Source organism: Anomaloglossus baeobatrachus, chromosome 6 (assembly GCF_048569485.1).
Source record: "Anomaloglossus baeobatrachus isolate aAnoBae1 chromosome 6, aAnoBae1.hap1, whole genome shotgun sequence".
Taxonomy (NCBI): Eukaryota; Metazoa; Chordata; class Amphibia; order Anura; family Aromobatidae; genus Anomaloglossus; species Anomaloglossus baeobatrachus.
The window spans coordinates 318,411,568-318,418,526 of record NC_134358.1 but is presented as its reverse complement, the minus strand read 5'-3'; the positions used below and the strand labels follow the sequence as shown (position 1 = coordinate 318,418,526).

The window sequence follows — 6,959 nt, the reverse complement described above, 5'->3', positions numbered from 1 at the left end:
ACACACACTACAATGTCAGTGTCACGTCCCACACACACACACACACTACAATATCAGTGTCACGTCCCCCCCCACACACACACTACAATGTCAGTGTCACTTCCCCCCCACACACACACTACAATGTCAGTGTCACGTCCCCCCCCCACACACACTACAATGTCAGTGTCACGTCCCCCCCCACACACTACAATGTCAGTGTCACGTCCCCCCCACACACACATACTACAATGTCAGTGTCACGTCCCCCCCACACACACACACTACAATGTCAGCGTCACGTCCCACACACACACACACACACACTACAATGTCAGTGTCACGTCCCACACACACACATACACACTACAATGTCAGTGTCACATCCCCCCCCCACACACACACACTACAATGTCAGTGTCACGTCCCCCCCCCACACACACACACACTACAATGTCAGTGTCACATCCCCCCCCACACACACATACTACAATGTCAGTGTCACGTCCCCCACACACACACACACTGCAATGTCAGTGTCACGTCCCACACACACACACACACACACACTATAATGTCAGTGTCACGTCCCCCCCACACACACACACTACAATGTCAGTGTCACGTCCCCCTCACACACACACACTACAATGTCAGTGTCACGTCCCCCACACACACACTACAATGTCAGTGTCACGTCACACACACACTACAATGTCAGTGTCACGTCCCTCACACACACACACTACAATGTCAGTGTCACGTCCCCCACACACACACTACAATGTCAGTGTCACGTCCCCCACACACACTACAATGTCAGTGTCACGTCCTCCACACACACTACAATGTCAGTGTCACGTCCCCCTCACACACACACACACACACACACACACACTACAATGTCAGTGCCACGTCCCCCTCACACACACACACACACTACAATGTCAGTGCCACGTCCCCCTCACACACACACACACACTACAATGTCAGTGCCACGTCCCCCACACACACACACTACAATGTCAGTGCCACGTTCCCCCCCCCCACACACACTACAATGTCAGTGTCACGTCCCCCACACACACACACTACAATGTCAGTGTCACGTCCCCCCCACACACACACTACAATGTCAGTGTTACGTCCCCCCCACACACACACACTACAATGTCAGTGTTACGTCCCCCCCACACACACACTACAATGTCAGTGTCACGTCCCCCCCCACACACACACACTACAATGTCAGTGTCACGTCCCCCCCCACACACACACTACAATGTCAGTGTCACGTCCCCCCCACACAAACACTACAATGTCACGTCCCACACACACACACACACACACACACACACACACAGTACGATGTCAGTGTAATGTCCCACACACACACACACACAGTACGATGTCAGTAGAACGTCCCCCACATACACAGTACTGTCAGTATAACGTGCTGTACACACAGTATGATGTCAATATAACGTCAACCCACACACACCGTCCCATGTCAGTATAACATCAACCGACACACACAGTACGATGTTAGTGTAACGACCCCCACACACAGTAACAAGTCAGTAAAACGTCCCACACAGTATGATGTCAGTAAATCACCCCCCGCACAGCATGATGTCATTATATTGTACCCCGCCTTCTCAGTATGCCAGTATATCGTCCCCAACAGATAATACGATGTGTCAATATAAGGTCCTCTACTCATAGAAGGATGTGATGACTGATGACAGGATATGGAATGGCATAGACCCTCATGGTCTTTAAACAACCATAACTACAGTATATTTCAAGCCTAATAAACAGAACATACGTTTGGATGCCACCAACGTCTAAAGCTTTATTTACAAGCGTCATACATAAGGACCCCTGCTATACAGCCCCCTCCATATGGAGCCCTCTATACACCAAACTGAGGAACACCGGCAGGTAAAGAAAAACGAGCGTCATACATAAGGACCCCTGCTATACAGCGAGCCCCCTCCATATGGAGCCCTCTATACACCTCATCGAGGAACACCAGCAGGTAAACCAGCGTGATAGACAAGGACCTCCACTATACAGCGAGCCCCTCTATACCTCCCACAATACACCACTGCGACCACTGCCCCTACAACTGCTAGCAGGAATCGCGCAGGTAGAACATCACACGAGTATTGCTCTCTGCGTCCCACGTGACCGCTGAGACATGTGACGTCACATCTATCAGGCGTTCATTATTGGTAGATACAGAATGCACGTGCTCTTTCCCGGTATGACGTCACTTCCGCCACTAGTTAGGGGTGTGGTCTGATTTCACAAGGCGATGCCAATGCATCCTGCAACTCGCCATTTGTGGACGATAGAGTCTAAATCCCAGTGGCCAGAGGGACCTCTGCTGATGTCACGACCATGTGACCGCACTCTTGTGTGGGAGGAGCCTGTAGTTCCCGGCAGTCTGTGTACAGTTTGTTGTTTCCCAACTGTTTTCCAGCTCTAGGAGTGTGATTTAACAGGAGATGAGTCATATCTGATGGAAGCTTACCATATATGTGCGTCAGGGGGATATAAAAAGGGATTGTAGGTCAACGTCTCTGGGTCCAAAAGTGTGCAGCAGTAGGTGCAATGCTCTGTCTGAGGGAGGGGGTGTGCAATGCTCTGTCTGGAGGAGGGGGTGTGCAATGCTCTGTCTGGAGGAGGGGGTGTGCAATGCTCTGTCTGGAGGAGGGGGTGCTCAATGCTCTGTCTGGAGGAGGGGGTGTGCAATGCTCTGTCTGAGGGAGGGGGGTGCAATGCTCTGTCTGGAGGAGGGGGTGCTCAATGCTCTGTCTGGAGGAGGGGGTGTGCAATGCCCTGTCTGAGGGAGGGGGGTGCAATGCTGTGTCTTGAGGTGGGGGGAGTGCAATGCTCTGTCGGGAGGAGGGGGGTGTGCAATGCTCTGTCTGGAGGAGGGGGGTGTTCAATGCTCTGTCAGAAGGGGATGCAATGCTGTGTTGAAGGAGGGAGGGGGGTGCAATGCCCTGTCTGAGGGAGGGGGGTGCAATGCTGTGTCTTGAGGTGGGGGAGTGCAATGCTCTGTCGGGAGGAGGGGGTGCAATGCTGTGCCTGGAGGAGGGAGGGGGTGCAGTGCTGCGTCTGGAGGAGGGAGGGGGTTACGGTGCGGAGGAGGGAGGGGGGGTGCAGTGCTGTGCCTGGAGGAGGGAGGGGGTGCAATGCTGCGTCTGGAGGAGGGAGGGGGTTACGGTGCGGAGGAGGGAGGGGGGGTGCAGTGCTGTGCCTGGAGGAGGGAGCGGGTGCAATGCTGCGTCTGGAGGAGGGAGGGGGGGGTGCAGTGCTGCGTCTGGAGGAGGGAGGGGGGGTGCAGTGCTGCGTCTTGAGGAGGGAGGGGGGGTGCAGTGCTGCGTCTTGAGGAGGGAGGGGGGGGTGCAGTGCTGCGTCTTGAGGAGGGAGGGGGGGTGCAGTGCTGCGTCTTGAGGAGGGAGGGGGGGTGCAGTGCTGCGTCTTGAGGAGGGAGGGGGGGTGCAGTGCTGCGTCTTGAGGAGGGAGGGGGGGTGCAGTGCTGTGCCTGGAGGAGGGAGCGGGTGCAATGCTGCGTCTGGAGGAGGGAGGGGGGGTGCAGTGCTGCTTCTGGAGGAGGGAGGGGGGGTGCAGTGCTGCGTCTTGAGGAGGGAGGGGGGGTGCAGTGCTGCGTCTGGAGGAGGGAGAGGGGGGGCCAATGCTCTGTCTGAAGAAGGGGGTGTGTGTAATGTGGAACTGTCTGACCTGAGATACATCGGTTTGCGAAAGTATACAACCCCCCTTGGCATTTTTCGTGTTTTGCTACCTCACAACCTTGAATTTACCTTTTGTGTGTTTGTTTTTTTCAGGGGTTTGCATCAGTTCATGTAAAGAACGTGCCGTCAACTGAACATTTTTTATATTTTTATTATTTTTTTTTTTTATTTTTTTTTGGTGAAGCAAACAACAAATATTTAAATAAATAATAAGTGTGCATAACTATTTACCCCCCTAAAGTCAGTACTTTGTGGAGTTTCCTTTATGTGGCAATTACAGCTGCAAATCGCTTTGGATAAGTCTCTAAGCTTTACCCATCCTGACACTGGGATTTTTGCCCCTTCCTCGAGCTAAAGGTGGTCCGTCGCCTTCATTTGATGGTTTCCTCCGGTGAGCAGCGTCTTCACGTCTGACCACAGATTCTCCATTCCTCCGGTGAGCAGCGATCTTCTCCTCTGACCACAGATTCTCCATTCCTCCGGTGAGCAGCCTTCTTCACGTTTGACCACAGATTCTCCATTCCTCCGGTGAGCAGCGATCTTCTCCTCTGGCCACAGATTCTCCATTGCTCCGGTGAGCAGCCTTCTTCACGTTTGACCACAGATTCTCCATTCCTCCGGTGAACAGCCATCTTCTCCTCTGACCACAGATTCTCCATTCCTCCGGTGAGCAGCGATCTCCTCTGGCCACAGATTCTCCATTCCTCTGGTGAGCAGCCTTCTTCACGTCTGACCACAGATTCTCCATTCCTCCGGTGAGCAGCCTTCTTCACGTCTGACCACAGATTCTCCATTTCTCCGATGAGCAGCGTCTTCACGTCTGACCACAGATTCTCCATTCCTCCGGTGAGCAGCGTCTTCTCCTCTGACCACAGATTCTCCATTCCTCCGGTGAGCAGCGATCTTCTCCTCTGGCCACAGATTCTCCATTCCTCCGGTGAGCAGCCTTCTTCACGTTTGACCACAGATTCTCCATTCCTCCGGTGAACAGCCATCTTCTCCTCTGACCACAGATTCTCCATTCCTCCGGTGAGCAGCCTTCTTCACGTTTGACCACAGATTCTCCATTTCTCCGATGAGCAGCGTCTTCACGTCTGACCACAGATTCTCCATTCCTCCGGTGAGCAGCGTCTTCACGTCTGACCACAGATTCTCCATTCCTCCGGTGAGCAGCCTTCTTCACGTTTGACCACAGATTCTCCATTTCTCCGATGAGCAGCGTCTTCACGTCTGACCACAGATTCTCCATTCCTCCGGTGAGCAGCGTCTTCTCCTCTGACCACAGATTCTCCATTCCTCCGGTGAGCAGCGATCTTCTCCTCTGGCCACAGATTCTCCATTCCTCCGGTGAGCAGCCTTCTTCACGTTTGACCACAGATTCTCCATTCCTCCGGTGAACAGCCATCTTCTCCTCTGACCACAGATTCTCCATTCCTCCGGTGAGCAGCCTTCTTCACGTTTGACCACAGATTCTCCATTTCTCCGATGAGCAGCGTCTTCACGTCTGACCACAGATTCTCCATTCCTCCGGTGAGCAGCGTCTTCTCCTCTGACCACAGATTCTCCATTCCTCCGGTGAGCAGCGATCTTCTCCTCTGGCCACAGATTCTCCATTCCTCCGGTGAGCAGCCTTCTTCACGTTTGACCACAGATTCTCCATTCCTCCGGTGAACAGCCATCTTCTCCTCTGACCACAGATTCTCCATTCCTCCGGTGAGCAGCCTTCTTCACGTTTGACCACAGATTCTCCATTTCTCCGATGAGCAGCGTCTTCACGTCTGACCACAGATTCTCCATTCCTCCGGTGAGCAGCGTCTTCACGTCTGACCACAGATTCTCCATTCCTCCGGTGAGCAGCCTTCTTCACGTTTGACCACAGATTCTCCATTTCTCCGATGAGCAGCGTCTTCACGTCTGACCACAGATTCTCCATTCTTCTGGTGAGCAGCGTCTTCCGTCTGACCACAGATTTTCCATTGGATAAGGTCTGGGCTGTGACTCGGCCGCTCCAATACATTTACACGTTTCCCCTTACGCCCTCCAGTGCGGCTTTAGCAGGAGCTTTGGGTCATAGTCTTGTTGGAAGGTGAAACATCCGTCCAAGACTCATCACTAATCACAATAATCAATCAAGATGATAGATAAAGCTTCAAACCTCCGACCAACATAAAACCACATTTTCCAGATGATGCTGATGTAAAGCCGACAGGAGGGAAGAAACGTCATTTATTAACCATGGTGTGAGGTCTCACTGTCTGCTGTCTGGATTAAATGGATAATCATTAAAAGTTTGGAAATAAGTATTTTGTTGGTCTTTTTGTAAAAATGATGATGTTTGTTTATTTCTAAAAATATCAACTTACTGTATTTTTGGACCATAAGACGCACCCTGGTTTTAAAGGTGGAAAAATTTTTTTAACAAAAAATGTGGTCATGACACACTGTTATGGGGCGAGGATCTGCTGCTAACACAGTATGGGGGTGATTTAAAAAAAAAAACAAAACACAAAAAAACAAAACTGCGTGCGGTTTTCCCAATTTTGATAACCAGCCAAGATCAAGTCTCACAGCTAGGGGCTGGTATTCTCAGGCTGGGGAGACTCAAGTTATTGGGAGCCCCCAAGCCTAAAAATATCAGCCAGCAGCCACCCAGAATTGTCACATCCATTAGATCCGACAGTCCTGGGACTTTTCCCAGCGCATCCTGATTGCCCTGATGCGGTGGTAATTGGGGTAATAAGGAGTTAATGGCAGCCCATAGCTGCAACTAAGTCCTAGCTTAGTTACTTAGGTTGAAAAAAGACCTAGGTCCATCTAGTTCAACCTTCCTCCACCAATTCTACATTTGGTCACCAAGTCATTTATAACCAACAATGTTGTGTGTACTGAGGAAATCATCCAGCCCTTTTTTAAAAGCTGTTCTAGTATCTGCCATTACTACCTCTTGTGGTAGGGCATTCTACAGTCTGACTGCTCTAACTGTAAACAACCCTTTCCTATTTAGCTGCCTGAATGGCAGCCATCTATGGGACACCCCCTCATCACTAAACTGTAGTGAAAGTAAGTAAACACAGACAAATAAAAATCCTTTATTTGAAATAAAAGACAAAAAAACCCTTCTTTCACCACTTTATTAACCCTTAAAATACCCGGGTCGGACGTAATCCAAACGACGTCCCACGACGCATCCAGCTCTGCTAAATCTGACAATCA

The 6,959-nt window shown here is 51.2% G+C and overlaps 1 long non-coding RNA gene across 22 annotated transcripts; it reads left to right on the top strand.

Moving 5' to 3' along the window:
- Positions 1-2,287: 2,287 nt before the first annotated feature.
- LOC142243243 (uncharacterized) lies at positions 2,288-6,049 on the top strand. 22 transcript variants are annotated; one of them, XR_012724338.1, is made up of 4 exons: positions 2,288-2,525; positions 3,840-4,320; positions 4,397-4,455; positions 4,556-6,049. It is a non-coding gene; the product is annotated as an uncharacterized LOC142243243 (long non-coding RNA). The 22 variants fall into 22 exon arrangements; XR_012724334.1 differs by having other exon boundaries at positions 4,532-6,049; XR_012724329.1 differs by having other exon boundaries at positions 4,397-6,049.
- Positions 6,050-6,959: the final 910 nt, after the last annotated feature.